The sequence below is a fragment of the Arachis hypogaea genome, chromosome 4 (assembly GCF_003086295.3).
Source record: "Arachis hypogaea cultivar Tifrunner chromosome 4, arahy.Tifrunner.gnm2.J5K5, whole genome shotgun sequence".
Lineage (NCBI taxonomy): Eukaryota > Viridiplantae > Streptophyta > Magnoliopsida > Fabales > Fabaceae > Arachis > Arachis hypogaea.
Genome location: NC_092039.1, coordinates 61,294,657 through 61,302,694, shown reverse-complemented (window position 1 = coordinate 61,302,694; position 8,038 = coordinate 61,294,657). Strand labels below are relative to the sequence as shown.

Sequence of the window (8,038 nt, the reverse complement as noted above, 5' to 3'; positions counted from 1 at the left end):
CAACAAAAATTCAGATTTCAATTCCTCATATCTTTTTCATATCTTTCAAATTTTTAAATCTATCTTTTTCATATCATGTTTATCTTTTATCAATCATATCTTTTTATCTTTTTCCAAAATTTTGAACCCACTCCCCCTCCCTTTTAAAAGCATGTTCGGCCTCCCCCCTTGAGCCATCTTTCGAATCCTTCTCTCCCTCTATTCCTTTTCTTTCTTTTCTTTTGCTTGAGGATAAGCAAAGCTCTAAGTTTGGTGTGTTTTTTTTCGTGATCACTGACCAAGATCATGGCCCCTAAAAGAAAACAAACACTCCAAGAGGCAAGAAAGAAAACAATCCAAAACCACAATGGATACATGAGAGGTTATGGACCAAAGAATATGCAGACCATTACTTCAAAATTGTGAGCAGAAGATTAGTGATTTCGGAAGTTAAATTCAATCTGAAAGAAGACGAATATTCGGAGATCCAAGAACAGATTCAAAACAAAGGCGGGAAAGTCCTAGCTAATCCTGAGGCACTTGTGGGAAGAAATATGGTCCACGAATTCTATGCAAATACGTGGCTGACAGATAAGCAAAGATTAGAGGAAACTTCCTTCCACACCTTCCGGACTATGGTCAGAGGGAAGATTATTTACTTCCACCTTGATAAAGTGAGAGAAGTCCTTAGACTTCCTCAACTACAAGATGATCCAAAATCCTTTAATAGGAGAATGGCTAAAGATAAAAAGTTGGATCAAGTTCTAGAGGATATATACCTCCCTGGAACCAAGTGGATAACCAACACAAAAGGTGTCCCAAATTCAAATTATTTATAATAAGAAAAATTCAAATTATTTATATGTGGCGGCATTACTTTAGCACTCTGAATCAATGCTTGATGAACAGTGCATATTTTTTATAGTGAAGTTTATGAATGTTAAAATTGTTGGCTCTTGAAAGAATAATGAAAAAAAAGAAATGTTATTGATAATCTGAAAAATCAAAAAATTGATTCTTGCAGCAAGAAAAAGCAATGAAAAAAACAAAATAGGCCAAAAAAAACCAATGACCCTTTAAACTAAAAGGAAAGGGTAAAGAGGATCCAAGGCTTTGAGCATCAGTGGATAGGAGGGCCCAAAGGAACAAAATCCTTGCCTAAGCGGCTAAATCCAGCTGTCCCTAACCATGTGCTTGTGTCATGAAGGTCCAAGTGAAAAGCTTAGGACTGAGTGGTTAAAGTCGTGATCCAAAGGAAAAGAGTGTGCATAAGAATTCTGGACACCTCTAACTGGGGACTCTAGCAAAACTGAGTCATAATCTGAAAGGGTTCACTCAGTTATGTGTCTGTGGCATTTATGTATCTGGAGGTAATACTGAAAAACAAGATGCTTAGGGTCACAGCCAAGACTCATAAGTAGCTGTGTTCAAGAATCAATATACTTCACTAGGAGAATAAATAATACTATCTGAATTCTGTGTTCTTATGGTTGCCAATCAATTTGAACTTCAAAGGATAAAATGAGATGCCAAAACTATTCAGAAGCAAAAAGCTCTAAGCCCCGCTCATCTAATTTGAACTTGAGTTTCATTAAAGACTCTGAGATGTTATTGCACCATAATCTTCTTTTTATCATATTTTATTTGTCTAGTTACTTGGGGACAAGTAACAGTTTAAGTTTGGTGCTGTGATGAGCGAATATTTTATACACTTTTTGGTAGTATTTTCATATAGTTTTTAGCATGTTTTATTCATTTTTTGTTGTGTTTTTATTAATTTTTATTCAAAAATCACATTTCTGGACTTCACAATGGTATGTGTGTTTTTCTATAATTTCAGGTATTTTTTGGCTGAAATTGAGGGACCTGAGCAAAAATCTGATTCAAAGGCTGAGAAAGGACTACAGATGTTGTTGAATTCTGACCCTCCTGCACTCGAAATGGATTTTCTAGAGCTAGAGAAACCCAATTAGCGTGCTCTCAATTGAGTTGGAAAGTAGACATCTTGGGCTTTCTAGAAATGTTAATAGTCCATACTTTGCCCGAGATTTGATAGCCCAAACTGGCATTTAACGCCAGCCAGAAACCTTTTTCTGGCATGAAACGCCAGAACTGGCACCAAAACTGGAGTTAAACGCCCAAACTGGCACCAAAGCAGGAGTTTAACTTCAAGAATGGCCTATGCACGTGAAAGCTTTGAAGCTCAGCCCAAACACTCACCAAGTAGACCCCGGAAGTGGATTTCTGCTCTATCTTCACTTAGTTACTCATTTTCTGTAAACCTAGGTTACTAGACTAGTATAAAAACTAGTTTTAGAGATTCTTTTAGGGACTTATGACATTTTTACATTTTCATATTGTATCTTTGATGGCATGAGTCTCTAAACCCCATAGGTGGGGGTGAGGACCTCTGCTGTGTTTCAATCGATTAATGCAATTACTACTATTTTCCATCCAATTACACTTGCTTCTATTGTAAGATATTCACTCATACTTCAATGTGATGAATGTGATGATTCGTGACACTCATCATCATTCTCAAATCCATGAACGCATGCTTGACAACCACTTCCGTTCTATCTGAGCTCAACGTAGTCATTGGGTGACAGCTTGAGTGCGTATCTCTTGGGCTCCTGATCCACGAGTTTGACTGCTTCTCCTGACAACAGAGCATTCGAATCCATGAGATCATGACCATCGTGGTAAAGGCTGGAAACAGTTGGCAGCATTCTTGAGATCCGGAAAGTCTAAACCTTGTCTGTGGTATTCAGAGTAAGATCTGGGAAGGGATGACTGTGACGAGCTTCAAACTCGCTAATGTTGGGCGCAGTTGATGAGCAGATAATTTATACGCTTTTTGGCATTGTTTTTATATAGTTTTTAGAATGATTTAGTTAGTTTTTAGTATACTTTTATTAGTTTTTAAGCAAAATTCACATTTCTGGACTTTACTATGAGTTTGTGTATTTTTCTGTGATTTCAGGTATTTTCTAGCTGAAATTAAGGGACTTGAGCAAAAATCTTATTCAGAGGCTGACAAAGGACTGCTGATGTTGTTGGATTCTGACCTCCCTGAACTCGAAGTGAATTTTCTGGAGCTATAGAACTCCAAATGGCGCGCTCTTAATTTCGTTGGAGAGTAGACATCCAGGGCTTTCCAGCAATATATAATAGTCCATATTTTGCAAGGTTTTTGATGATGTAAAATGGTGTCAAAACGCCAGCTCTCTGCCCTTTTTTGGCATCAAAACGCCAGAACTGGCATAAAAGTTGGAGTTAAACGCCCAAAGTGGCATCAAAGCTGGTGTTTAACTCCAAGACCTCTACATGTGAAAGCTTCAATGCTCAGCCCAAGCACACACCAAGTGGGCCCGGAAGTGGATATCTGCATCATTTACCTATTCTGTAAACCCTAGTAGCTAGTTTCATTATAAATAGAACTTTTTACTATTGTATTTTCATCTTGGAATATTGGTATCTATCTTTGATCAGTTTATGTGATCTTAGACATTGGGGGCTGGCCTCACGGCCATGCCTAGACCTTTTTCTTATGTATTTTCAACGGTGGAGTTTTTACATACCATAGATTAAGGTGTGGAGCTCTGCTGTTCCTCGAGTATTAATGCAAAGTACTATTGTTCTTCTTTTCAATTCATGCTTATTCTTATGCTAAGATATTCATTCGCACACAAGAACATGATGAATGTGATGATTATGTGACACTCATCACCATTCTCACTTATGAACGCGTGATTGACAACCACTTCTGTTCTACATGAAGACAAGCTTAAATGTATATCTCTTGGGTTTCTAATCAATGATTCACATTGACTCCCCTCTGACAATAGGGCATCTAAATCCGAAATTAGAGTCTTCGTGGTATAAGCTAGAATTAATTGGCATCATTCTTGAGATCCGGAAAGTCTAAACCTTGTCTGTGGTATTCTGAGTAGGATCTGGGATGGGATGACTGTGACGAGCTTCAAACTCGCAACTGTAGGGCGTGGTGATAGACGCAAAAGGTTAGTAAATCCTATTCCTACACGATCAAGAACCAACAGCTGATTAGCCATACGATATCTGTGCATGGTATTTTTCATCCGAGACGAGCAATCCGACAATTGATTAGCCGTACAGAAACCGTAGAGGACCATTTTCATTGAGAGGACGGGAAGTAGCCATTGACAATAGTGACACCCAACATACAGCTTGCCATAGATAGGAGTATGAAGGATTGGAAGAAGGCAGTAGGAAAGCAGAGATTCAAAAGGAATGAGGCATCTCCATACAATTATTTGAAATCCCCGCCAATGATTTACATAAGTATCTCTATCTTTATTTTACATTTTATTTATATTTTAATTATCAAAAATCCATAACTATTTTAATCCGCCTGACTGAGATTTACAAGGTGACCATAGCTTGCTTCAAGCTGACAATCTCCGTGGGATCGACCCTTACTCACATAAGGTTTATTACTTGGACGACCTAGTGCACTTGCTGGTTAGTTGTGCGAAGTTGTGAAGAAAAGTGATATTACAATTGTGCGTACCAAGTTGTTGGTGCCATTGATATCACAATTTCGTGCACCAAGTTTTTAGCGCCGTTGCCGGGGATTGTTCGAGTTTGGACAACTGACGGTTCATCTTGTTGCTCAGATTAGGAAATTTTCTTTTCAAAAAGTTTTCAAAAATCTTTCAAAAATTTTTTATTTGTTTTTGTTTTTCTAAAAAAAATAATTTTCTAAAAAAAAACCCAAAAAAAAATTTTATAAAATCATAAAAAATCAAAAATATTTCATTATTCTTGTTTGAATCTAGGGCCAAATTTTATGTTTGGTGTCAATTGCATGATTTTAATTGCCTTGCAATTTTCGAAACACATACATTGTGTTCTTGAAGATCTTCAAGTTGTTCTTGATGAATTGCCTTGTTTGATCTTCATGATTTATTGATTTGCATTGCATGATGTTCTACATATGCATTCTTGCATTCATATGGCCCAAACATGAGAAAGTTCTAAGTTTGGTGTTCTCCATGTTTTTTTTCTTTAAGAAAACTGAGTTCTTGATGTTCATCTTAATCTTCAAGATTGTTCTTGGTGTTCATCTTGACGTTCATAATGTTCTTGCATATATCTTGTGTTTTGATCCAAGAATTATATGTTTCGACTCATTTTGTTGTTTTTCAAAAATTGAAAACATCTCTTCTTGAATAAAGAATTTAGCAAAATGAAGATCCAAGAACATAAAGCAAAGGAATTACAGAGAAAAAGCTGGTCGTTCAAAATGCCCAGTGAAGAAGGAAAACTGGCATTTAAACGCCAGCCAGGTAAACGCCAGCCAGGGTACCTGGCTGGGCGTTTAAATGCCCAAACCATGCAGCAATTGGGCGTTAAACGCCCAAAACATGCAGCTCCTGGGCGTTTAACGCCAGGATGACACAAGGAGAGGAATTTTGTTTTCAAATCAAATATATTTCAATTTTTCAATATTTTTTTTTCTTTTTAAAATCAAATCTTTTTCAAATCAAATATTTTCAATCATATCTTTTTCAAAGTCATACCTTCTCAAACATATCTTTTTCAAAAATCAAATCTTTTCCTCATATTTTCAAAAATCTTGATTCAAATATTTCAAGTTTGTTACTTTCTTGTTAAGAGAGATTCAATATTTGAAATTTAGAATCATATCTTTTAGTTTCTTGTTAATCAAGTCATTAACTTTTTAAAAGTCAAATCTTGTTAATTTTATCTTTTCAACCATATCTTTTTAAATCATATCTTTTTCAAATCACATTTTTTTTAAATCCTAATTACAAAATCTTTTTATAACTTCTTATCTTTTTCAACTTTATTTCTTATCTTTTTCAAAATCACAACCAATTTTTCAAAAATTTATTTTAAATTTTATTCTTTTTATTTTCAAAGATTCTCCCCCCTCTCTTATCCTTTTCTATTTAAACACTAACATTCCTCCTGCATTGTCAATTCGAACTCCATCTCTCTTTGTGCATTCGAATTCTTCCTTACCTCTCTATACTGTGACATAGAGGATTCCATATTTTCTTTGTTTTCTTCTCTTTCATATGAGCAGGAACAAAGATAAAGGCATACTTGTTGAAGCTGATCCTGAACCTGAAAGGACTCTGAAGAGGAAGCTAAGAGCAGCAATAGCACAAAACTCTAAAGAGGACCTCACTGAAATTTTTGAAAAGGAAGCAGCAAAAGAAACAATTATGGCTGAACCAAACAACGATGCAAGGAAGACGCTTGGTGATTTTACTATACCAACTTCCAACTTCTATGGAAGAAGCATCTCAATCCCTGCCATAGGAGCAAACAATTTTGAGCTAAAGCCTCAATTAGTTTCTCTACTGCAACAGAATTGCAAGTTTCATGGACTTCCATCAGAAGACCCTTATCAGTTTTTAACTGAGTTCTTGCAGATATGTGATACTGTTAAGACCAATGGAGTTGATCCTAAGGTCTACAAGCTTATGCTTTTTCCTTTTGCTGTAAGGGACAGAGCTAGAACATGGTTGGACTCACAACCTAGAGATAGCCTGGACTCTTGGGATAAGCTGGTCACGGCTTTCTTAGCCAAGTTCTTTCCTCCTCAAAAGCTGAGCAAGCTTAAAGTGAATGTTCAAACCTTCAGACAAAAAGATGGTGAGTCCCTCTATGAAGCTTGGGAAAGATACAAGCAATTGACCAAAAAGTGTCTTTCTGGCATGCTTTCAGAATGGACCACATTAGATATATTCTATGATGGTCTGTCTGAATTTTCCAAGATGTCACTGGACTACTCTGTAGGTGAATCCATTCACCTAAAGAAAATGCCTGCAGAAGCTCAGGAACTTATTGAAATGGTTGCAAATAACCAGCTCATGTATACCTCTGAGAGGAATCCTGTGAGTAATGGGACGCCTCAAAAGAGAGGAGTTCTTGAAATTGGTGCTCTGAATGCCACATTGGCTCAAAACAAAATATTGACCCAACAAGTCAATATGATCTCTCAGAGTCTGAATGGATTGCAAAATGCATCCAACAGTACTAAAGAAGCATCTTCTGAAGAGGAAGCTTATGATCTTGAGAACCCTGCAATGGCGGAGGTGAATTACATGGGTGAAGCCTTTGGCAACACCTATAATCCTTCATGGAAAAATCATCCAAATTTTTCATGGAAGGATCAACAGAAGCAAGGCTTCAATAATAACAATGGTGGAAGAAATAGGTTTAGCAATAGCAAACCTTTCCCATCATCACCTCAGCAACAGACATAGCATTCTAAGCAGAATCCTTCTATCTTAGCAAACATAGTCTCTGATCTATTTAAGGCCACTCTTAGTTTCATGACTGAAACAAGATCCTCCATTAGAAATTTGGAGGCACAAGTGGGCCAGCTGAGTAAAAGGGTTACTGAAACTCCTCCTAGCACTCTCCCAAGCAATACAGAAGAGAATCCCAAAGGTGAGTGCAAGGCCATTGATATAATCAACATGCCCGAAACCTTAGAGGAGGAGGGGGATGTGAATCCCAATGAGGAAGACCTCAGAGGACGTCCAATGGTCAGTACGGAATCCCCTAATGAGGAACCAATGGAATCTGAGGCTCATATAGAGACCATAGAGATTCCCTTGGACCTCCTTCTACCATTCATGAGATCTGATGACTATTCATCTTCTGAAGAGGATGAAGACATTGTTGAAGGACAAGTTGCCCAATATTTAGGAGCAATCATAAAGCTAAATGCCATGCTGTTTGGTAATGAGACTTGGGAGGAAGAGCATCCCTTGCTCACTAATGAACTGAATACATTGGTTCAGCAAAATTTACCTCAAAAGAAATAGGATCCTGGTAAATTCTTAATACCCTGCACCATGGGTACCATGACCTTTGAAAAAGCTCTGTGTGACCTGGGGTCAGGGATAAAAATGATGCCACTCTCTGTGATGGAGAAACTGGGAATCTATGAGATACAGGCTGCTAAATTCTCGTTGGAGATGGTAGATAGATCTATGAAAAAGGCTTATGGACTAATAGAGGACGTGCTAGTGAA

The 8,038-nt window shown here is 37.2% G+C and overlaps 1 non-coding gene across 1 annotated transcript; it reads right to left on the bottom strand.

The window, feature by feature from the left end:
• Window positions 1-6,608: 6,608 nt before the first annotated feature.
• On the bottom strand, window positions 6,609-6,712 carry LOC112798871 (small nucleolar RNA R71). Its single transcript, XR_003200468.1, has one exon. It is a non-coding gene; the product is annotated as a small nucleolar RNA R71 (small nucleolar RNA).
• Between the last annotated feature and the right edge of the window lie 1,326 nt (window positions 6,713-8,038).